The 25,418-nt window shown below is 39.5% G+C and overlaps 1 protein-coding gene across 2 annotated transcripts in view; it reads left to right on the plus strand.

Annotated features, from left to right (window-relative positions):
• The first annotated feature begins 7,049 nt into the window (after positions 1-7,049).
• camkk1a (calcium/calmodulin-dependent protein kinase kinase 1, alpha a) overlaps positions 7,050-25,418 on the plus strand; it is a 77,271-nt gene continuing 58,902 nt past the window's right edge. For both annotated transcript variants that reach the window (XM_004076707.5, XM_020709044.3), the window contains exon 1: positions 7,050-7,626. The gene's annotated coding sequence lies outside the window, so the exon portion shown is untranslated. The remainder of the gene's footprint in view (positions 7,627-25,418) is intronic.

Here is a 25,418-nt window from a genome sequence, read left to right on the forward strand (position 1 = left end):
AGAACGGCTGCTGACTGAATATTTTCGCCCTCTTTTTTTTTTTTTTTTGGACCATTCTCTGTAAACTTTAGTGTTGCTTGTGGGTGGAAATCCCACAAGTTCACTAGTTTCTAAAATACTCAGACCAGCCCGTCTGGCACCAACAACCATACCATGTTCAAAGTAACTTCAATCACCTTTCTTCTCCATTCTGATGCTCAGTTTGAACTGCAGCAGATTATTACCACGTCTAAATGCATTGAGTTGCTTCCATGTGATTGGCTGATTAGAAATTCTTAACGAGCAGTTGGACAAGTGTACCTAATAAGGTGGCCAGTGAGTGTAAGTTTCACAAGAGCATAAATGCATCTTTGAGACCTATTTGCACATATTCAAAAACTTAGTCAAAATGCTACAATAGACAGCAAAAAACTGCCCTGAGTGATAGGGTAATTAAAAGAGCCCATCTTCTGCTGTGTTGCAACATCGTTTGAGCTGTATTAAATAAAGATAAAAGCTGAGCCACTGTGACAATTTCCCTCCAGCAGGGGGAGACAAAACCCCACATTCTCTACTTGGTTAATGCCACAAGGTGACTTTGAACTCTTCACAGTGACTCAACTCAAATGGGATGTCTTATTTTTGTCTTTCCACATCTTCACATCAGACCTCCAGCCACTACCTGACTCTTCCCAGCCTTCCTAGCTCTTGGGTGCAAGGACGGCACAAGTTCCACCCTCTCTTGAGCAGAGAGTTCCTAGAAAAGACGTGGAGATCCCACGGGCTGCAAAAAGAATAGGAACATCTCCCTGGCATTACTCTGCTATTTCCTCTCTAACCCACAGGGACGCTGGATACAGGAAGCGACTGTGCTCTAGTGAAAGGCATAAACAAACAGGTTGAAGAGAGCAGCTGAGAAAACCGACACATCAATGAGGGTCTGCAGCAGGACTATAGAGGTGTTTAAGATTAGAATAGATTAGCAAAAGTGACAGATGAGAAACATTTGAATTAATAACCCCATATAAATGCATTACCAGATTAGAAAAACAAGAGTAATTTTGGAGCTTGGACTGCATAAAATATCAAATGTTATTGTACCAGGCTGTCTTCTTTTGTGAGGATGAATCTCTGTTGGAGCTGGAGGGACTGTGTGCCAAAAACAGCAGCTGGTGAGAAAAAGCAGCACCGTTTTTGAACTACTCCTGTCACAGTACAACCATGTTCCATAAACAACAACCGAAGTTTGTGTGTGTGAAATGTGAGCAGAAGATTGTGTGGACGGAGTTTTTTTTTTCTTTCTCCGAGGGATCCTCCAAATCGGTGATGGACCCTTTCCAGTGAGCGGGGTTGCTGCGATGGGATCTCTCAGGTCCGGCTCTTGTCTGGATCTGGGGGGGTCCTGTGGTAGTGGGCTCTGTGAACCTGGATGGGGTATCACTGATGTGGAAATCATTTCCCCAACCTCAGTACAAAGCCAGATTTGTACATTGCATCCTTTTGTCTTTTTTATCACAGCGTGTTAGTACATGTGTGTGTGTGGGGGTGGGGTGGGGGGGCATTGTGCCGTTTTTTTAATTACATATTTGTTTGTTTTGCCGTTTGTTTTTAAATGTCATCATGTAAAGCACTTTGAGTACTTTGTGTTGGAAAAGTGCTATACAAATAAACTTTGAATTGATTTGATTTGATTTCTGCACAAAAGTAAATGTCAATCAAAAAGAATTTCCCTGGAATTTTTGTCAGTACAGAACTTTAGCTCACACATGTCCTTGTTTTTCACAAAAAGTCAAACATTTTCAGTTTTTATCATAAGGATCAATCATCCCAAACTTTATAGGTTTAAGACCTCACTATTAAAATGACCTGTGCAGCCGAACGAACTTCAGCAAAAGCAAAAGTCAGAAATCCTTGATTGGTGGTGATTAAAACTAAACTTGAGTATTTCACTGCACTCATACTTAACTGTGATGAAGCTAATTTCTGCCATCAATCTCTTGAGAGTTGGCTGTTGCTGTTTCCAGTGCAGGCGTGGGGTTTGCAAGGATAAGTGTCTTAAAAAAAAGGAAAAGGAAAAAGGGCAGAGAATCGCTGCTGGATTTTTGCTGATGAATGGGCATTTTTCCTCACTGGAGACCTTGCCTCTGCCTGTTCATGCTCTGGTCATTGTTGGTCTCATTTGATTGGACAGGTTTGTCCAAATATTTGCCTGGTAGTTTATTTTTCCACTGACTGCAGTAATAAGCTAAGTTAGTATCTTTTACACCAGAGATCGGACAGAAAGACACAAATGTTGTGTAACCGTTTCATAAAAGCAGCCTTGAAATGCCAGACCAGACGGAGTTTTTGCCACGATTCTGAGGTATGTGTATCAAAGCTTAAGGGAAAAGGGATCCACCTCATAGAATGAAGCTAAAGGTCCAAGCATTCTAGTATAGCCAAACAAAAAAGGAAAAGACACGTATCAAATTATACGAAAGGCTACTTGGAGTTTTTCCCCTGAGAAATAAAACCAAAATACCACAATTATAAATTCCGCAAATAAAAGTCTGGACATTTTTTTAAATGGTGTGTATCATTTCTATTTAAAAAGGTGCCTTTTCCTTTCACATACGTACCTTTGACAGTTTTCCAACTTGTTATGCAAAATATGTCTTAAGAGTCCGAGGATATTCAAATCAAGTGTTTCTGACACTTGAAGGAGTTTCAAAGAACAATCCAGATGACATATTTATATGAAATTCATTAATGCCATTGTCTAAAGAGTAATATTAGGACAAGAGTTTCTTTTTTCAATGATTGGCTTTGCAGAGGTAACGTTTTTCAAGCAGAAGGTCATACAAAAGTCACAAATGTGAATATTTCTTCATGCTGGAATGAGAGATTCAAAAATGCTTTTGTCTACGTTTGCACTCTTTTCATTTTAATTTTTATGTGGGAATTTTACTCTCATGAGAATAAGCAAAGAGTTCAGAATTCATTACTGAAAAATTGTGTGTGACTGATTCTGGATTGTATTTCGAACTCCTTTTTTAAACACTGGTGAGGAATTAAACGAGAAAAAGCCTTCATGTGTTGCCTCTAAAATCCCATCGTCTTCTTCTCCTACAATAGTAAGTTGTGTTTGACGCACATTTTTACACACATTTGCCAAAACAACTTTCAGTAAAACAACAGTTGTTTAATGTGGGGTTTAAGTTGATCATACACTTTTATTTTAACTTTAGTAAATTTAGAAAAAAAAAAGGGCTAATCATCACTGACCTCTATATATGTTTAGAACGTGAAGTTTTGTGGCAATTTTTCTAAACATCAGTGATTCTTGCTGCCAAGAAGACTTGAAGGGAATGGCTGTTCAATAAAGTTTGTATAAAACATTTTTCCAAAAGTGAGAAAGACTAGTTTGCACAAAATGTTGTATTTTCTCTTTGCCTAATTTTGCTTTACAAAACATTCAAGAAATAGTTCAATAAATATTATGAAATAGAATTTCATAATAGTTACAGATGTGATTATAACAATTATGATTCAATAAATATTTTAAGGGATTTCATGTGTTTTGTGCATTTTAGTAAAGCTTCTTGAAACAAAAAAATCTGTGTTCTGAATCAGAGCATTATAATAAACTTCACAGAATTTACCAAAATATTATATGCTCAAAATATTACTTATGTTTATGTTTCAGAAGTTACTGTTTTACTTTTACTAAAGTGATTATTTGAACAACTATTTGTTAGTTCTACTTGAGAAGTATTCTTTTTTTTAAATTTGGTTACTCGTGTTTGACAAAAAAAAAAAGTTAGCTTGTCTCCACACCTCTCAGGTTTTGGTGAAATAATGTAATTTTTTGAATGTGCTGTTTTTGTTAAGACAACAAAGAATTATTGTAGTTTCCACAGTATAAACTGAATGTATATGAGTATATATTTACAGATTTCCAATAAACGTTCTCATAAACAATTAATGGCAGCGGATGTAATCAGGAGTGGTATTAACATCTTTTGGTATTTTTAAGGATGTTAATACTGCTGCTAGCGGTGGTTTAAACTCACAGACAATTGTTTTTGTTGTTGAGTTTCTGTGTTTTTAATAGTCAGAGGACAAATCCTGCCACTCAGAGGTTAAAAATTTTTTTTAAATTAAAGTTTCAACTCCCAACCAAATACACACCAGCCGTTTTTAATCCATGTGAAGCTGGATTTCTGCCTCTATGTCTTTCCATCTGCTCTCTTCAGGGGGTCACCACAGCAAATCTTCTGCCCCCATTCCGTCTTTTGCATCCATCCTGCTCACACCAACCTCCTTCCTTTTCTCTTTGATTTCATCCATGAACCTCCTTGTTCCTGAAGCAGTATTGGAATGTTTTTTTTAAATTCTAAGCTTAGGATATGCATGAAAGGCGGACGTCTCTGGGATTTCAAGACTGTTTACTGAAACCTGACACAAATTCACATTTTAAATGGAGGCAGACTGATTTTGAGTCTCTCTGCTGATGTGCAACAACTGGTGACTGCAGTGTGAAAACTAGGCTACCTGATTCCTTCATAACAGCTGTCATCTGCAGATTTACCTGCCTGATTATGTAAACTGTTGTAGCTCAGCACTGTGGATGTTTTAAATGACTGCTTTTACTGTCACATGCTCATAAATATGTGCTACATATTTTTTTTCAATCTAAAGGCAGGATGCAGCTCCATTTTTGCTTGTGAGAGATGTTGTGCACCCAACGGATTACATTTGTTAAACATGAATAATGGTTTCAGTTTTTTTCAAAAGTGCATCTCTGTGGAAAATGTGAAGAAAAAAAAAACAACCAAAGAAGTTCTTTGACTCCACAATATTTTTTCTGTAAAAATGTTTGATACTTAACATTTAAAATGTTAACATAAAATCAAATTATAGAAATTAAAAATGGTTTTACCTTTAAAAAAAAACAAGAAAAACAACAACAACAACGACTAGGCACTGTAGATTGTCAAAAGTGAGCCCATTTAGATTTTCAGCAAAATATTTCATAACTTGAAGAAATACTTTTTTTTCATTTTAGGAAAGCAATGATGCATCATCATGACTAATTTATTTATAAAGCACCTTCCACCACCAGCCAAGGAGGCCCAAAATGCTGTACACAGGAGGAACAAAACGTACGATCATAAAACATAAAATAATAGAAACATAAAACCAAATGAAGACAATGTAAAGACATGAATAGAAGAAAAAGCATAAAAGCAATTTAAAACAGAGATTAAAACCAGCATAATAGGGCTAGGCTGATGCTTAAATGCTGAAATGCAGAAACAATTATTAAAACTCTTTAAGAGTGTGATCCCTCTAATTGTCGGTGGCAACTGATCCATAGTTTAGGAACCAACACAGCTATAACCTATATTAGGTTCTGGGAACCATTAACGCAAACTGGTTGGTGGAGCGCAACGACTTTAGGGGGAAATATTTTAAAAGCAGACTGAAGAGGTAAGACGGTGATGTACCTGGCAAGGACTTATAAGTAAAGACCAGAATTTTAACAAAAAGCAAATATTGCTGTAGCAGCCAGTTCAAAGAGACCAAGATTGGTGTTTTGTGGTCAAACTTCTTTGCCCTACAAATAAATTTGACTGCTGGATTTTGGAACAGCTGCAGCCTGGCTATTGAAGCCTTTGGTAACCCAGCATACAAAGAATTTCAATAATTTAGTCTGGCAACGCAAAGGCATGGGTGACAATTTCAGATGTTGCATCTGATAAAAGCAGGACCTAGTCAGTGTTTATTTGGAGGTCGACCTGCATCAAGTTTAAAATCCAGGTTTGTCACCACAGACTGTTCAAAGGGGGCAAAAGAGAGGAGATCAAAACCATGATCTTTTCAACCACTAGGGGTTAAACACAATTACCTTAGTTTTGCGTTCATTTAGGCCAAGAAAGTTAGCCGACATCCACTACCTAACATCAGCAGTTGGGCCCCTTACATGTTGGCAGTCGACGGCATAAAGGTGAAAGTTCGCCTAATGCTTTCGAAACAGCATTCCCAGTGGCAGCAAGTAAATAAACAGCAGGCAAATTATGTAACATCATATATTCAAGATTATGTTTGGCATCATGTAGAAACATTTCCAGAAGCAACCAGACTCATGTCATCCCTAAAACACAGCTGCTTTCTGAAAATAACTTCTGGTGGAAGTTCTCCTGAACACGAAAACTCGACTTCAGTCTGTGTTTCAAGGGATTTTTCAGATTCATTTTGGATGAAACTCAACCATCGAGACAACGATCCTGGTCTGATAAAAATATTTCCCGAAGAAAACACTTAAAAGTTTAATTACCTTTGAGGACACTGTAAATAGAAAAAGGAGAAAGGTCAGCCACCTTGGTGGCTGATGAACTGTTTGAGGTTGTAAAGTTCCATTCCAATCCTCTTCTGATCTGTTCTAAAATTGTCTTTTAATTATGATTATGCAGTCTTTAGCCCAAATCAAAAACCCCAAGTCGTCTTAGGACATAGCAGCAGCAGTTCATCAGAAAATCCCCTCTTTGATGGAGGGGGCGGGGCGTTGTCACTGAGTAAACTTGCTCCCTTCTCATCAGTCATCTGTTTACATGCCCTCCTGCTAGCTTACAGCCCCTCACACCCCCAACCTAACATTACTGGGGCATAAAAATAAAAAGTAGCAAGCAATATTGGATCTATTTGTGTGCAGTGCAAAACAACACAATTTTTGTGGAGGTGGGTCTTTCAGGGATTTTCTGGAATAGGTTTTTCTAATCTATAATTGTATGCTTAGCATGAAGATAAACATGTGTGAACACACATGGGGGAGGCTGGTTTCTCTTGAATGAGGGAGAGGTTCATATGTTTTTGAAACGCACATAGAATAAAACAGCCATCGGTTGTTCATTCTGTCGATGAAATCTAAATAATAAACAGGAAATTTGGATAAAACAGAATAAAAATGCACTTTGTAAATTTCAATTAAGAGATTGCATTAATCTGATGTGCTGTAACATCAATAAAGCATCAAAAGTTCATGTTATGCTGCTTGATGGTTTTAAGGAGAGATTTTAAGGACGACCAGCAGAGGCGCCAGCTGCACTGAACACACGAGAGTCTTTCGCTGGAGGCGAAACTTAAAAGATCCCACTTGTGGCACGTGTGATTCTTAAACCCAGATTGGAGCCATGATATCTATAAAACCTTCCCTGAAAAAATGCGCGGTGCGCTCTGACGAACCAAGCCCCAGAGGTACCACTGCGTAAAACGGGCGGATCTTAGGACCCGTGGATGCATCCGCGGCAGAATAATAAAAGTTGGGATGTGTGAGCTGTCGACAAAGCAGTCTGTGTCAAAGTGTGTGTGCAGCCGGTTCCTCCTCCGCGGCTGTGAGCAGACTGCGGCAGCAGCCAGCTGCGCAGCTGGGCTGCGTTCACGTGCAGGAGGAGGAGTGTGCACTCTGTCCGCGGTTTCCGGAAGAGAGGGTGTGAAACATGGGACGTGTCTCGGGTCAGCAGCTGATCCTCCCTCACACCTAAACAAGCAGCTGCCTCCCGGACTGTACGGCTGAACGGCCCGCTGGAGAGGGGGTAGCAGAGGAGCGACGCGCATCCAAACGGGACATCCCTCCCCGGGAGTGGAACACTGAAGGGGCTCGATTGGGTGAGTGAAACTTTTAAAAATAATCCAAACCCCGCTGTTGGCGTTTTTCCTGGTGGTGGTGTTTGGGAAGTGAAGCTGGAAATGTGGCTGCGCGCAGCGGATGGATCTGTGCGCGCGGGCATGCTGGCCGTGTTTTATTGATGCTCGCTCGCGGCTGCAAAGGGGGATGCTCTGCAGTTTGTTGCGCTGCGCCACGGAGCTGCAGGCTGCACGGACGAGGAGCACGCGCACACGACGAGCCGTGGATCCTGAGCGGATGCTGCAAAGCTTTGCTGACATGTGGGAATTCTGGGCCCGGCAGGTGGCTCCTGATCCGGAATACAGGAGTGAGATCTCCACACACCTGATCTACTGACCAAACACATTTATATGGTTTCTGCGTGAAGTTTGGGAAAAGATCTGCTCGGTCTCTTTTTGTGAAACCACTAAACCAGAACACTTGTCCTCCACATAGCTGACTTTGCTGTTAAAGTCCTCACTTATTTAGTTCCTGTTTTTGTCATTGTTCCGTTTTTTCTCCCTCCTCGTTGTAGACTGAACTTGGTGAAAAGAATTACGGTGCATTTTTGGAATATTTCCTCCCAGACTGACGGGCGGACCAACCGGCTCACTGTAGCGTGCGTTGTGGCTCGAAGCCAAGGCAACCAGGTTGGCACAAGGACTGCTTGAGTGCCCTCAAGTCAGTTTGTAAAAGGAGTTCTGCAGAATTGGCTGCAGAATGTGTCGCAACAGCGCGCATGTTTTTTAGACTTTAGCTGCTCATGGGGGCTTTTTTTTTTATTTTTGTTTTATATGCAGACAAGTTACCATAAATGGGCAGACAGAGAGAGATGGAAAAAAGAAAACGTTTGGTGACGTGACTTGTGCATATTTTGTCATGCTGGCTGTTTATTTATGTATTTAAAATTATTTTTGGGTTTCTTTATGCAAGAAGTGCAACAATCTAATTTTTTGTGTGCCATATGTGACCTTTGGTGACCCACAGTAAAAGAGGATTATGAAAAACTCAAATTTTTTTTTACTCTGGGAAAACTATAAATTTTTTTAACCCACTATGTTACCATTTGGGGTCACTAGGTCACTGGTGCCTATCTGATTGCTGAAAGGTGAGGGTGGTAAATTGTCTATATTTATATAGCAATTTGCTTCCTTCATCAAAGGCCTAAAGTGCTTTCCAGTCACAGTCCCATTCCCCCATGCACACACACATTGACACACTGTTCAGTGTCTTGCATTGGCGGCAGTGGCTCTGGCGGTTGAGCATGTCGGCCAATGATCGAAGGGTAGACTGTTGTGTCCTTGGGCAACATACCCCACCCTCCCTGCCTCCAGTGTGGCTCCACTGGCTTGTGAATGTGTATGAACATCCCGGTGACGGTTAGATGGGCAGTTGGCGCAAACTGGCAGCCACGCCTCAGTCAGTCTGCCTCAGGGTTATGTTTAAATACCTTACATGTTTCGAGTCATCCAAATTATTATTATTATTATTATTATTGGTCAAGGACACAGGCAGAGCGGGAATTGAATCTGTGATCTTCTGATCAGAGGTTGACCGCTCTACCTCTGCACCATGGCCGGCATATTTCCCAGAGGGCAATAGGTGGCTCAAAAGTGATGAGGGCAGAGGCAACAGTGCAACTGTTTTTCTGGTTTGGCTGTATTATGCTCTTCATGTTTACAGAGCGTGAACATCTGTTCTATTTGTTTTATGAAACACAGCTTCACTTTTGGCCTCCTGTCACTTTCCATTTTATCCACTAACTGGTGGATAAAATGGAAACTAGCTACATGGAATTGCAAGGAATTGGGATAAATCCTATTTTCTTTTCTGTTCTTTGTTTTAGATTCAGCAAATTCTCATGTTTGTTGCATACATTCTGCAGAATTGTGCCTGGTGTATTTGTTCTCATGATGTGCAAGGCAGGTTGAATCATAATGCTTTCAGATCAGCCTAAAAAAAACCTTCGTGGCTGACCTTTGTACACAGAAGTGATTTTATTCTTTGGATGAAGCTTTTATTCTGAAAGGAAAAGTTCAGGCATAATGAATCTTTGCAAAGACGTTTTTTTTCTTGTGGGCTAGCATGGACTTGTATCACAACTCTGCAGAAAAAGGAAAAAACAAACAAAAAACAGCTGGATCTGCAGCCCTGGTTGTTCTGCATCTGCCTCCTCTGTGGAGCCGACTGCCAGTTCCTGGAATCCTCACAGTGTTTGCAGAACACAACTGCCATGGAATCACTCCAGGTTTGCAGGATGAGCGACAAAGCAAACTCAAAATAACAGAGAAGCTTTCGTCTGAATAAGGAAGCGCAGAGAAAAATGGCGTGAGGTACTTTTATCTGCTGTCCTTTTTACGTTCACTGCAATCCCTTCAGGGTCTATTGGCATTGAAATACTCAAATTCTGTTGTTCTTTGCACCAAACTCTGCTCCTTCTGAGCCTTCGTTTAAAAATAAACTAGTTTTTTTGTCAGGATGTGCACAGAGGTTTGCTTTGGCTACAGTTGAATAAAAACTTGATGTTGCCAGAACATTTAACATCAAAGTGGGGGGAAAAAGCAGTTTTTACTGAAGTTTCCTAATATAATAAATAATGTTTTTTATTTTTAGGGAACCTTTCAGTCAAGGTCACATACATTAAAACACTTAAACACATGAAAAAAAAATTAGCTGGTGCATTTCTATAAAAATCTTAACTATTTAGTCGATTTACTGTCAGTCGTTTTTTTTTTTTAATCCTGCCTGTTTTAAATTCTAAAATGTTTTTCACAACTTGCTAATGGCTTCAGAGCTTTGTAAAAATCCACGAAGGCTTCTTTTTTTAACCACTTAACTGTCGAAAAGTAATAAATCAAAGAAAACAAAGGAGATAAACAAAATGAAAAGGTGTCAATATGCATTATGATGGTTGGTCTGTGTGTTTCATGCATATCTTTTTTCATTCAGACTGATGCAAAGTATCTCAAATTGTGTTAGTACTCTGTTAAAATTCATGGAAGTGTTATTTCTTTAATGTCAAACATGTATATACCGTTAATGATGGAAATGATTTGGAAACAAAAGCATAAACCCAAACGCATAAAGAAGAAAAACACAAGTTTATGTTGACAATATATGTTCTGTGTTTTCTAAAGCTTGAAATCATAATTTTAATGTTCTATATAACCATCAGAACATCTGTTTTTCCGTGGAGTTAAAATATATATTTTTCCATAATCCATGTTTGTTGGAATCCCTTATTATTCAGTCACTCGTCTAATCCATGCAACAACATGTCTGCTGCCACTGAATACTTTGCAATCTAATTTCTAGACTCAACTACAAGTCAAGTACTTTCTGCAAAAAAAATCAGGTCACTCTATCTCTGTGTAATTCTCTAATCCTTCTGAATAAAATGCTAAAGCACATATGGTTACACTGTAAATTTACACTGTAAATCACTCTCTATGACCTGTGTCCTTTCTACATGTAAATTCTAAATCCTGTTTTGAAGGACTTTTGCCATCAGAATCAGAAGATGTGCCTTCATGGATCAGTTCCTTGATGGGAATACAGAAACTCTTGTTTGACCTTTTTATGCCTCCTTAAGGTCAAGTCCTTTTAGGACAACACTACCTTATCTGAGGCTTGCAGAAGATGCTTATTTTACCCTAAATGCAGGTCTCATACAGCGGAATGAAGACGAGGCAGATCTGTTAGAAGAACTAAAGTCCTACAGATTCTTTTTTTGCCTTCAAGACTTAATTCAGGGTTAGAAATAATTAGGTCTGACCTTTATTACATACAGTTAATGTGGAAGCATGTGTGATGGTGAATGTGGACTGACTCGACTTGATTTAGTCCACTGCCATTGTTACAAAAGAAAAAAAAAATCCTTATAAAAAAAAATGAAAATCAGTCCAAAAGGAACACGCTAAAGCAAGTTTTATTGGTTGCCATGTAGAAAAATTATCCCCCCTGAAAAAAAAACAAAAATTAAAAATTTCTTTGCAAAAATAACTCAAACACATAATTATATTCACTAAATGCACAGTAGTAGTTTATTATTTTTCTGAATCAAATGGAACCTCCCTTTGTTTTATTGTCTGTAGATGGAACTCCTATAGATCATTTAGCAATTTTTTTCTTTTGTATTTTTAGGAGAGGGATTGTGAAACTATAAGTAAAAACTAAAAATAATAAAAAGTAACATTTTCCTTTCTTATGCAAAATCTGAGAGTATCAAAAGGTTATGTTGATAAAAGTCAAGCACAATTGCTGTGTATATTTGATATATTTTTTTACCTCCTGCTGTTGTTTTCATGTGTTCTCACATTCTATCTGGAGGACTGGAGAAACACATATCCAACCAATATTAATTCATAGAGTTGCTGGAGCCTATCTTGGGTACTGTTGGGTGAAGGGAGGGTAAACCCAGAACAGGTGGCCAGTCTGTTGCAGGGCCAATATCAATTCCTTCTGTGAAAAAACAGGCCATAAGAGTTATACTTAGTAGAAAACACAAAGGGATCTTTCATAAAACCAGGATTTATTTAACAAAAAAGTTAAGACCCTTCTAGAAGAGACTCGAAAACGAATCCTATATATTTCTCACGGGTTTTGTTTTTACTTCAGTGGATTCAAATCTCAAAAAGAGGTTCAGTTTGAAATGCCTGTTTGCTAAGACTTTGTCAGCTCATAAAAAGGTTTAAGGACATATATTTTTTTATTTACAAACCACAAAACTGTGTTGACGTGGTGGTGCAGCAGTTAGCATGATCTCCTCACAGCAAGTTTAAGCCCCCGTGGGAACCCTTGTGTGTTGAGTTTGTATGTTCTCTCTGGGCATCTGATAATTTCATTCAAGTAGACTTGAAATTGTTCAGAGGTGTAAAATAAAGAATTGTGCATCTCTGTCTGGTGTTGCATTGATCTAAGAGTTCATTCAATGTGAATCCGGCCTTGGCTACAAACACCTGCAAGAGCGGTTCTAATTAACGTACCGTATTTTCCGGACTATAAGTCGCCCTTTTTTTCATAGTTTGGCAAGGGGTGCGACTTATACTCCGCAGCGACTTATATTAGAAATAAATTGAAATAAATACATTGTTAACCCGCCTGTTATGTTCATTTGTGAGGAACAGAGATGATGTTCCTGGGTCAATTTGATGTATGAGGTATGTTAAGTGTTAAAAGTATGTTAAGTGACTCAGAGAATCAGCACACTTTTTTTACAGTAAGATCTTGAAGGCTAACAACATAATGTTCTATTTTCCAATGATTTCATAGATTCAGAAATGCAATAAAAATGACAACTGTTTCTACAAAAACAGGATGAAAGCAGAGTATTAGTTGGCCAATGATGCTTCATGAATGGAATAAATAAATAAGTTTGCGAAAAAATTACTGTGAAATTATTAGATAAACAGTCTGCTATGATTGTGTCATATAAGGTTGTGAAAGTTAAAATGCGACTTATAGTCCAGTGCGACTTATCTGTGTTTTTTTCTACTTTATAATGCATTTTTGGGCTGGTGCGACTTATACTCCGGTGCGACTTATAGTCCGGAAAATACGGTAAGTGAAAAGGTGAAAATTAACTCAAAACACCTGGAGAAGTCGTCTCAAGAGAACCAGAACCAGTTTTTACTTACCATGTTTTTTTACAGTAAATAAACTGAAAATGAAAATACAGGTATATTATTGTAAAAGGCAGCACAGTATAACTACTGTTGGAACATTTATGGCAACTACTGACAGCTGGATGCTTGTACCTATTGTAAAGCATTTTTTACAGCTCTATTACTGTAAAATGAAATGCAGTAGAATTTCTTTGTACTGTACTCTATTTTACAGTAGTACAACTGTAAAACAAAATACAAGGTGTCTGCGTACTGTATTACATTTTACAGTAATAAAGCTGTAAAATGCTTTGCAGGAATCACTGGCATCCAGCTGCCAGTAATTCTTACAGTAATTGTATTGTAATGTATTTCATTTTACAGTTGTACAACTGTAAAATGAAATACAATAGTTACTGGCATCCAGCTGCCAGTAACTTACTGTAAAATCTACAGCAACTATTTAACAGTGATTGTATAGCACTAAGGGCTAAAAGAGGAAGCTGAGCTGAAGTTTTATGTGTTTGCAATATCATTTAGGCTGCTATTTTTGCTGGTTTAGAAAAGAAAAGTAAAAGAAAGACAGATAAGGTTAGCTGTTCTTCTTTTCACTCTTTTCCTTTCCTTTCAGATGTTTATAATATTGAGATTGTTTGCAATGAATTATTTTTTGAGAATTTTTATGAAATAAAATGCATTCACAGTAAATTTAACTTAAATGTTTTTAAAATAAAATAAAGAACAATTGAAGCTCATCATTTAGTTCATTGCACAGTTTTACACCAAATTAAACATTCTTAACTGCACATAAACAAATTTCCTAAACTAAACTCTATTCTAAACGTAATCCATTTAGCAGGAAAACCTGGAAAAATCAGGAAAAAAGTAGAATATTGGTATTATTTTATACAAATAAAAAAAACACACGTTTTCATTATTTATTTGAATAAGATTATTCATTTATTTTTGAATTTGACTAATTTCCGGTCTGTCTAACCTAAAGAGCATAAGATTTTCTTATTCCCGATTTTTCAGTTCCCCCTTAAAATAAAGCTGCTGAGCTTCAGGCTACATGTCAAAGATGCTGAAATCTGAAAATCCTTAGAATCAAGCTGAGAATCCATACATTTTTTACACCGTGCAGCAAGCCAGTAAAACAAGAACGAAAATAGTTGAGACAATAGTGTTTGAGAACAAAGTGAAAAGTAGAAAAGTCGATTTTTGTGTCAGTATCTGTCTGGATTTTTACAAAAACCTTATCTTTTATACAATTTCCTTAACCTTTTACTTAAAGCTTTGTTTCACAAATCAGAATGTCTCAATTGTGTTACTGTGAATAAACAGATAAAAATGAATTAAAGTGTCAGAGAGGAATCAGGTAAAATATCCTCTTTTAGCAGTTTGACATCTTTGTGATGCAGATGTTGACTATAAATCCAAAAAGGTCTTGCAAGTGTAAGTGTAAGTGTTGAGGTTCTGCTCTTTTATCATGTTGTCCAATTTTGTTGTGCCACTGCCTCTGAAAGAACTCAGAGATGTGTAAGCTTCACCGCAGACATGCAGGGGTTACGCAACATGGTGAAGAAATAAAGATCCAGCTTCCTCAAGAAGACGAGCCTCTTGTGTTCCTCCTTATAGACCAGCTATCGGTGCTTGTCCCTTCAAAGAGTTTTAATTTCAAACAGTTAATTGATTCTGCTGGCGGACGTCTGGATACACGGTTATAATGAAAAGGATCAACCTTTTTCTTTTCATTGTACTTAACACATTTATGCAGTCATGCAACCTGCAAGAATTGTTTTTTGTAGGAAGCTTACCATCAGCGTTTTCCAATTTCATGACAGTAAATCTCACAATTCCAGTTCTTCCAGTTCTTCCAGTGAACTGACACCCTTTTGTTTTATTAAATTTCTAAAAGGCTAATCATTTTGTTCATATGGATATAATGACCCAAGTCTTTATAATGGTGAAAATTTAAATAAGGAATCTCTTCAGGGCCTTTATAGTCTGATAATTATTAACTGAGGCATGACTTAACAAGAATGCCAGGATTAGAACATGACTCAGGGTTTTCACAGTTTGCCTGATATCAGCCTTTGCAGAACCCAAGTCTCAGAGAGCGCAGCCTCCTGTTTCTCTTTCACTCAAAAAACGTTCACTTTGAATGAACATAAAAAAATTATGGAAAGGATTTCCACATGATTAGATTGCGTTACTTGAACAAAAATGAATCATGTTGGTCCTACTTAATTTATTTAGGTTGGCTCAACTTAATGTATTTAGGTTCAAACTAATAAATTTAAGTTGATTCAATTTAAATAGAGCAGTTGCACCCAACTTTAAATTGATATTGTTGCTCACTCTAAAAAGAAAAAAGTTGAACCAATTTAATTGAACCACTTCAATTGGTCACACCTAAGTAAATTAAGGTTATTTAACTTGAATTTCTATTTATTTCTATAATTTTATTTATTCATCTGTAATTGATATGTTGTTCCAAAGTTACAACCAATGGGTCTTTTAATTTTCACATCAAAGACATGAATTACCCAGCAAGGTCCCACATCACAAGACAGGAGCTCAATTACCGCAAACTCTGTGTTAAGTATTGGAACATTAACATTTTACCACACAAGGGGGTTGGTCATCATCCTCTACCAAACTTTAACTCATGGTGCAAAAAAAAAAATAAACATAACAGTTTAAATCACTAGTTAAAACAGAGTAAAACAGCTAGACAATAAAACCCATGGACAAAAACTCACACTTAGACCCCAATCTGCCCAGATAGACAAAGAAAATGGTATCCCACAATTCCTTGCGATTACTAATGCATCCAATTTAATGGTATCATGTTGGATCAACATGATTGAAATTAGTAACTTTTAAATGGATTATTTTTATGTACAATCGACATGATTCATTCACGTAAGATTTACAAACATAAAATTTTCTGGTTGAAATGACAAGTTACTTTTTCGTTAACTTAATTGGCTGGTAATTTCCTTTTTTTGAGTGTTGTTTGTGACCTGCAGTCGGTTTCAAGTGAAAGAAGCGTGGCGGTGGTGAGTGTTTTTTCTGGTGTTTGGGAATAAAGGACTGCATGAATACATTTACAGGTGCTCATTAGTTCAATTTGTACAAAACGCAGCGCCTCGTCTTCATGTTACACTTCATTATGCAAAGCATGACCGGTAAGCACTCTGGGAGTTCTTAGATCTCTCAGTTAACCTCAACCCAGTGCTCAACTGCACTCCACCCCACTTGCACTTCTCCCCTGTTTTCATTAGTCTGTTTGGGAGACCAGCATGAATAGGAAGCCCACTGGGAGCCTGCACCAGCTAATGTGCCGTATCAGAGCATGTTCAATTGGAACATCATGTCCAAATTGTGGCACGATGAAAGCACAAATGAAGAAAATCGTTTCTTGATTAACATGTTTTTTTTGGCATTTTGGCACATTTTTAGGGTTTTGGTCTGCCCCTTTTAAAGTACATCAGTTTTTCAAAGCATTTTTTATGACCAGATAATTCAAACTGCCAATTGTCAGTTGGTTGTGTTACTGTTGGCTTCTCTGTGTGTCAGCTTGAACAGGAGGTCTTAAAAACATGCAGAAAAGTAACACTAAGCTCAAACACGTGTGGTTAAAAATGGAATATGCATATTGCTGCAATTTTCAACAAAAGCCCACACAGTCGCAGGCACATTTATCACGCAGTTGGTTTGTAACAGCTTTTCTTTGCACAGACATAATGTCATGTGCATTATCAGATGCTATTTCCTTTGTTTACATCTCCTTCCAGAGGTGTGTGTGTGTGTGGGCCTAAGAAAGCATTATGTGCAGATGCATAAATGGAAAAATAAAGATCCACAATGTAGCAGAAATGCTATTAGCTTTGTTTGCTACAGACACTGTGCTTCTAACAGGACGCGGAATAGTGTTTTGCAAGTGAAACAATCTTATTTGCAAGGGTTTTATTTGTGTTTGCGCTTGTGTGCATGGCTGTTGGTGACTATTTGTTTAGCTGCAGTATCAGATGTAGATGTATTGATTACATTTTCCTGGCAGTTTATGCCTCCTCGTGTGTTTGGATTAAAATTAATTTGTTAATGAGTTCTCAGTATATTTAGCTTTGAATTATTTTATTTTAGCCAAACAGGCAGGGGACATTTTCTTTTCAGTCTTCATTCTTATCTAAAAATGAAAACTGAAGTTTTAGAGTCCTTTTTAAACATGTTCTGTGGTGATGCAGAAAGCTCAGGCTGATTGTTTTCTGCTGCTCGACAGTGACCACGTTGCTGGGCGACGAATTGGATCTCACAGCTCCAAAGACGAGCTTGTGGTTTCAAAGAGTCCTGGCAGTAGAAAAGAAAGAGTTTAAAGCCCGGCTCACAGTCAGCCCCTCTTCAGTGTCTCTGCATGACTCTCGTCTCTGTCTACTTTGGTGGCCTTGCTTAAGCCCTGATATCTTTGGGTGGAGAAGCTTGACTTTTTTGTTTTTTTAATAAAGTCCCAAAGGAGGAAGAATCAGAACGCAAAGTTTCTCTGCTTGTGTGCTCCCCTCACAAAAACACACAAGGTTTTTTTTTTCTATTTTGGAGGGAAAACTATTCCTGAAATGCATTGCAGCTTCAGATGATGCCCAGCTTTAGTCTTTTGGGGGCACCTGTGCCTGTAGATCCGAGTGTTTCGCCTCAAGAATCAGTACAATACTGACGGAATCTTGGCTGAAAGCGAGAAAAGTGAAGCCTGACTGCAACATGTGCTTCAATATTAAAGAAAGTGTTGCGTCACGAATAATGGCCGACATTCGTCAACAACTCAAAGCAATCAGGTTTACTATGAGCTGTTACAATAAATATGAAGCTACTTAAAAGCGTGGTTCTGAAATGTTTCGTATAAATCTGCTATAATAAGACCAGTAATAATAATATTGACCTGTATAAAATCAGGAAAAACACCTTTTAAGGTTAAAAATCTTTATCAGAGAAGTGTTCTGGCCAAGAGCAGCACAATTTAGCCGCTGTTTTATTTCTTTATTTAAAAATCAATATTTAAATCAAGAAAAATCTTTACCAAAGTCTTAGTTTGATGATGCTACAAAATACTTTCTTTATCAATTTTGAATGCCGGATATAAAAAAGAAAAAAAGAATGTGATCCATCAATCCAGATTACATAGCTAGTGACTAACTTGGTGATGATTCACATCAGTTTTTTTCATTTTACAAAACAAAACTAAATTCAGCATATCATCTCAAGGTTACCTTTGACAGTTATAAGATGAATGGGCTGTGATGGTACACCTACTTTATGAAAATGAAGGCTACTTTGTAAGGTCACAACAAGTGTTTCTTTTTTTCTTTCATCTTCTTTCTCTTTCGGCTTTTCCCATCAGGGGTCGCCACAGCGAATCATCCTTTTCCACCTCACTCTATCATGGACATCTTCTACCCTAACATTAGCCAACTTCATGTCCTCTGTTAAGACATCCATGTATCTCCTCTTTGGCCGTCCTCTTGCCCTCCTGCCAGGCAGCTCCATCTCCAACATCCTTCTACCAATATATCCACTATCCCTCCTCTGAACATGTCCAAACCATCTCAGTCTGGCTTCTCTGACTTTGTCGCTAACACAGGCAACATGAGCCGTCCCTCTGATGTACTCGTTCCTTATCCTGTCTAACCTGGTCACTCCTAAGGAGAACCTCAACATCTTCATCTCCGCTACCTCCATCTCAGCCTCTTGTCTCTGTCTCACTGCTACCGTCTCTAACCCATAGAGCAGAGCTGGTCTCACCACTGTCTTGTACACCTTTCCTTTGAGTCTTGCTGGCACTCTTCTGTCACACAACACTCCTGACACTTTCCTCCACCCGCTCCAACCTGCCTGCACTCGCCTCTTCACCTCTTTTCCACACTCCCCATCACACTGAACTGTTGACCCCAAGTACTTAAACTCCTGCACCTTCTTCACATCAGCCCCCTGTAACCTAACGCTTCTACCTTGATCCCTCTCGTTCAGACACATGTATTCTGTCTTACTACGACTGACCTTCATGCCTCTTCTTTCCAGAGCAAACCTCCACCTCTCTAGCTGTTCCTCCACCTGCTCTCTACTCTCACTGCAAATTACAATGTCATCCGCAAACATCATTGTCCAGGGAGATTCCTGTCTTACCTCGTCTGTCAGCATGTCCATCAGCATAGCAAACAAAAAAGGACTCAAAGCTGATCCTTGGTGTAGTCCCACCTCCACCTTGAACTCCTCTGTCTTACCTACGGCACATCTCACCACCGTCATACTTCTCTCATACATGTCCTGAACTACTCTGACATACTTCTCTGCCACTCCAGACGACCTCATACAGTACCACAGCTCCTCCCTCGGCACCCTGTCATACGCCTTCTCTAAATCTACGAACACACAATGCAGCTCCTTCTGACCTTCTCTGTACTTTTCCATCAACATTCTCAAAGCAAAAATGGCATCAGTGGTGCTCTTACGGGGCATGAAACCATACTGCTGCTCACAAATCCCCACCTTCTTCCTAAGCCTGGCTTCCACTACTCTTTCCCACAGCTTCATTGTGTGGCTCATCAACTTTATTCCTCTATAGTTGCTGCAGTTCTGCGTGTCACCCTTGTTCTTAAAGATCGGAACCAGAACGCTTCTCCTCCATTCCTCAGGCATCTTCTCACTCTCTAGAATCCTATTGAACAAACTCGTCAGAAATTCCACTGCTGTCTCTCCTAAGCACTTCCATACCTCCACAGGTACGTCATCAGGACCAACGGCCTTTCCGCTCTTCATCCTTTTCAGAGCCTTCCTAACCTCATCCTTTCCAATCTCTGCTACTTCCTGCTCCACAACAACCACATCTTCCTCCCTTCTTTCCCTGTCATTTTCCACGTTCATCAGCTCCTCAAAATACTCCTTCCATCTTTTCTGTACACTCTCCTGGGTTGTTAGCACCTTTCCATCTCTGTCCTTAATCACCCTTATCTGTTGCACGTCCTTCCCATCTCTGTCTCTCTGTCTGGCTAGCCTGTACAAGTCCTTCTCTCCTTCCTTTGTGTCTAACCTGTCATATAGCTCATCGTAAGCTTTCTGTTTGGCCTTTGCCACCTCTCTCTTCACTCTACGCTGCGCTTCCTTGTACTCCTGTCTATCTTCCTCAGTCCTTTCTACATCCCACTTCCTTTTAGCCAACCTCTTCCTCTGGACGCATTCCTGTACTTCCTCATTCCACCACCAAGTCTCTTTACCGTCTTTCCTCTTTCCAGATGACACACCTAGCACCTTCCTACCTGTTTCCCTGATAATCTCTGCTGTAGTTTCCCAGTCATCTGGAAGCTCATCCTGACCACCCAGGACCTGCCTCAACTTCTGCCTAAATTTCTCACAAGTTTCTTCATTCTGTAGCTTCCACCACTTGGTCTTCTTTTCTGTTTTCCCTCTCTTCTTCCTCCTGACCTCCAGAGTCATCTTACACACCACCATGCGGTGCTGTCTGGCTACACTCTCTCCTACCACCACTTTGCAGTCATTAATCTCTCTCAAATGACCTCGTCTACATAGGATGTAGTCCACCTGGGTACTCCTACCTCCACTTCTGTATGTCACTCTATGTTCCTCTCTCTTCTGGAAGTAAGTGTTGACTATAGCCATTTCTATCCTCTTTGCAAAGTCCACCACCATCTGTCCCTCCAGATTCCTTTCCTTCACACCAAACCTGCCCATCACCTCCTCATCACCTCTGTTGCCCTCACCAACATGCCCATTAAAGTCTGCTCCAATAACAACTCTCTCTCCTCTGGGGAAACTCTCTATGACCTCATCCAGCTCACTCCAGAATCTCTCCTTCACTTCTAACTCACAGCCAACCTGTGGCGCATACCCACTGACTACATTCACCATCACCCCTTCAATTTCTAACTTTAGGCTCATCATCCTGTCTGAGACTCTTTTCACCTCTAGAACACTGTTTACAAACTCCCCCTTCAGGATCACTCCTACCCCGTTTCTCTTCCTATCAACACCATGATAGAACAGTTTGTATCCTCCTCCAATATTACGTGCCTTGCTGCCCTTCCACCTTGTCTCCTGCACACACAGTACATCTACCTTCCTTCTCTCCATCATGTCTGCCAGCTCTCTGCCTTTCCCTGTCATTGTGCCAACGTTAAGAGTCCTTATTCTCAAACCTATGTTCCTGCCTTTTCCCTTCTCTCTCTGGCCACGGACCCTTCTGCCTCCCCTCTTTCTTCGACCAACAGTAGTCAAATTTCCACCGACACCCTGTAGGTTAACAGCATCTGTGGCGGTCGTTGTTAACCCGGGCCTCGACCGATCCGGTATGTCCAAAGTGTTGTGGATGATTCGCATGGTTATTTTGGCAATTTTTACGCCGGATGCCCTTCCTGACGCAACCCTCTCTATTTATCCGGGCTTGGGACCGGCACAGAGGCAACTGGCTTGCAACCCCTGTGGCAACCTTTTTTTCTTTTATAATATTATAAAAAATTTCTTGGACTGATCCTTCTTGTCCCCCTTTGTGAACATGCAATGTTTTTCTGTTGCAAATCTATCTGCCAAAACATACTAACCCTGGTCTGAGTTAAAAATTAAAAGAAATACAAACAACCTATTGCAGGAGCTTGTCAACAGGCTGCTGGTATTAAGTCTATGTTCAAGTTTTAAACCATGATCTGTTGTGTTGTTTTTAAAGGAACTAATCTATCATTTTTTACTCTGCCAATTTTAATACTGGTAGTTTCTAATTCTCAAAAGTAATTTACATTAAATAAAGAGCATTTTTAAAAATGAAAAGCTCTCTGAAATCTTCAAAAATGTGAAAGTGTTTGTTTTATCAAACGCCCACTCTGATAAAATGGGGTTTTTAACATGCTACAAGAACATGTTATTGACATTGAACATGCTTCTGAGTGTTTCTTTATTCAAATTGTTGTAAATCAGGAGCAGAAGCAAAAAAACAGTTTGAAATTAGAATGTATTTGTTTAATGGAAAATACGCTGGGGGGGCCACAAGCCTCCTGCTCCGCTCCATCATGGTGCTGTAGACAACTAGATTCACATACGTCTAAACAGCATGATGTTGAAAACTTTACGGCTGGATGGCTACAATATTGCCATTTTTGTTGGGGGTGTGAGGGGCTGTTAGCTAGCGGGAAGCGTGTAAACAGAAAGGTGATGGGAAGTGGGGCAGGCTCACTGTAACGATCCCGCCCATAACTCACAGGTGAATTTCTGATGAACTCCTGCTGCTCTGCAGAAACTATGTCCTAGAAAACGATACAGGTTTTGCAATTTTGCCTAAAACAACATAATCATAATTTAAAAAGCACTGGGAACACTTTTACAATAGATCAACAGATGAACAGAGTGGGACCTGAAAAAGACAAAATTGTTTTTCACTGGTAGACATGTGAAAATCATGTGTGGCTAATGTAAGGGTCAAACCAGGTCACAGGAGAAAATGGCTTTAAGTGGCCGTGAAAAAGCCCTGATTGATATGCAGGTAATTGCATTCATTAGGGTATTATCCTCAGTCATTAGCATGCTGCTGTTTAAAACACCCTTCTGTATACAGTAAATTACACTAGCATGGTCTCACACATATGTGCAGAGAGCCAGGTTATGTTACTACAAATGGGAGAAGGGCTGAGGGTAAAACACCTGTGGTTATGTGAGAGACTCTTCCTGCTCACAGTGTCTGCATTTTTAATTCAGTCTGTGATGAATGAAGGGGAAAGGTGGATATGTTTGCTGGCAGCTGCTTTGTTGGCGACTTACCAGTCTCATAAAACATTAAGATGCATTCAGCACCGTCCCCGTCTGCACCAGGACTCACGGGGAAACCTGGAGCAGCCTGAGGAGGAAAAGAGATCAACGGGATGTTCATGCTCTGGGAGGGATTTAAAGTATCACTCTCAGGGGAAAGGATTAATGGCTTCTCATTTTCCGCTGCGATAGATTAATCCTCTGAAAGTTCACATCAGCAACAGTTTGCAGCATATAGTTCCAGTTCTGGAGAAAAATTTCCTCCTAAAAGAGAGGAAAAAAGACTTCAAGCTGGTTCTGAAATCCTCTGAACAGCATAACAATAGTTTATAGGCAGAGGGGCCATGAAGACCTGTTTGTATTCTAGTACACTGATCTGTTCATAACCTTTATCTGTTAGATAAGTCCGTGGGAAGAAGAGATTAATGATAAAACAGGTTTCTTTCCAGCAAAACCCCTCATCAGGTGACATTCCTTGAACTCCTGGAAGGCTGACTGTCAGTGTGAGTCCAGCAGGAATAATTGGCTCATTCACCTTGTCCGCTCGCACTTCTACATCCTATGTAATCCTGGGCTTATTATTGTCTCAGGCAGCCAAGCTCATAGAGGGTGGCCCTGGATTTGTTTGGGATTGTTCCAGAGTACATTTCTGTCCAGTCAGGCTGATCGTGGATTCTGACCAGAGTCTTGTTAGAGAAGCAGGACTGCCGAGATCAGACCACTATAGGTCCATTCACTCAGTCTGTTTCTTTCTTCTCTGTAACCCTAGTTTTTCCTATGAGTGAATTGTACGATCAGAAAGAGAACAAAAGGCTTCTGTCCTACTCTGTTGAACTTTTGTACCATCTAGTGAGGGTGAACTAGAACAGAAAATATCCTGTTTAGCACAGACGACTGTTGACAGTCAGCTTTTTAGATTGCGATGCTATATTGTTTCGAAAAGCCATAAAAAGAACATGCAGTGCGATGGATATGTGGAGCTGGCTAATGCCAAACTGCAGTAGGATGTGTTTAACAGGTTTACTGAGACACCCATTTGAGTTTCGTACACTTGCCTACTAATCCTGTGGGTTAAATTAGAGTTCCAGAGATTAGTTAGCGACAGATAAACATTTGAAGTTTGGACTCTTGTCAAAGGTGCAGGTTGTAAGACCCGATTGGCACAGTCAATATTTTTGTGCTTCATAAATCCCGCTGCCTTAATACAAAGCAGTCTCTTTAATCTGCACCTGAGGATTTTTTGTAATACTCTGGATCAGGAGTAAAAAGAAAAGTTAGACAGTGGAGCAAAAACAGAATTTGGTAGTCACAGACACTGCAAGTTGTCCTGCTTAACAAAATGAGAGAGGTCTGTAATGTTCACCAATATTATGGTGCAAAAAAATAATATTGGGTCAATAGCCGAACTTCATCTCAGTCTTTGTAATGGTTGTCAATGACAGTGGTCAAATGTTTCTTTTAGGTCTGCATCAGGTCTGCACACACTAGCTGTTATTTTTAAATGCAGATCTTCTCAACAACAGTGATGTTTTTGAACTTTTTCTGGCCTTTACAAGCTTTCAACTCTCTCTACTGATTTTCCATTGGATTGAGGTCCAGGGACTGGCTAGGTCACTCCAGAACTTTGAAATGAATCTTACGTAGTTAGCCATTTGTTGCTCGGGTGATATTTTGGGGTTCATTGTCATGCTGAAAGACCCAGCCACGTTTCATCCTCAATTCTCTGATGGAGCCCCCCCCCCCAAAATCTCACCATACATGGCTCCATTCATCTTTTTCTTAATACAGATCAGTCATCCTGTCCCCTTTGGAGAAAGATGGTCCCAAACCATAATGTTTCCACCTCTGTGCTTCACAGTGGGTTAGCTATTCTTGGCATACATATCATACATTCTTCCCCTCCCAAAACAATGGCATTTATATAAAATATTTCCATTTTGCTCTCATCTAACCACATGACTTTCTCCCCATCCTCATTTGGATCATCCAGAGTTTCTGGAGACCTTTAGATGGGCTTGGACATGTGTTGGTTTCAGCAGGAGGACCTTTGGAGAAACAATGTGATTTTCCGGATTCTTTTTTTTTTTACATTTCGTCTCCCACAGTTTAAGTGTATTGCTGATGAATATTACAACCAGTTATGCTTTTAAAAGGGACAACCTACAGTGTTGTTTAGTCTTATTTTGTTAATGTGCTGCACTCTGTTGTGCAACCTCAGCAAGCTTGGCACTAAACTGCATCTGCGACAGCCAATGATGCCAAACATGCCTGCTGAGATCAGTCATCTATAGCTTAATACGGTTACAAAAATCAGTCAATTAAAGCATTGTGGCACAACTGATTGTTCACAAAGTGTACTTCAGATAAATAAAAGAAGGAAACATTTG

This window comes from Oryzias latipes, chromosome 14 (genome assembly GCF_053564925.1).
Source record: "Oryzias latipes strain Hd-rR chromosome 14, Olatipes_Hd-rR_3.1".
In the NCBI taxonomy this organism is placed as follows: Eukaryota; Metazoa; Chordata; class Actinopteri; order Beloniformes; family Adrianichthyidae; genus Oryzias; species Oryzias latipes.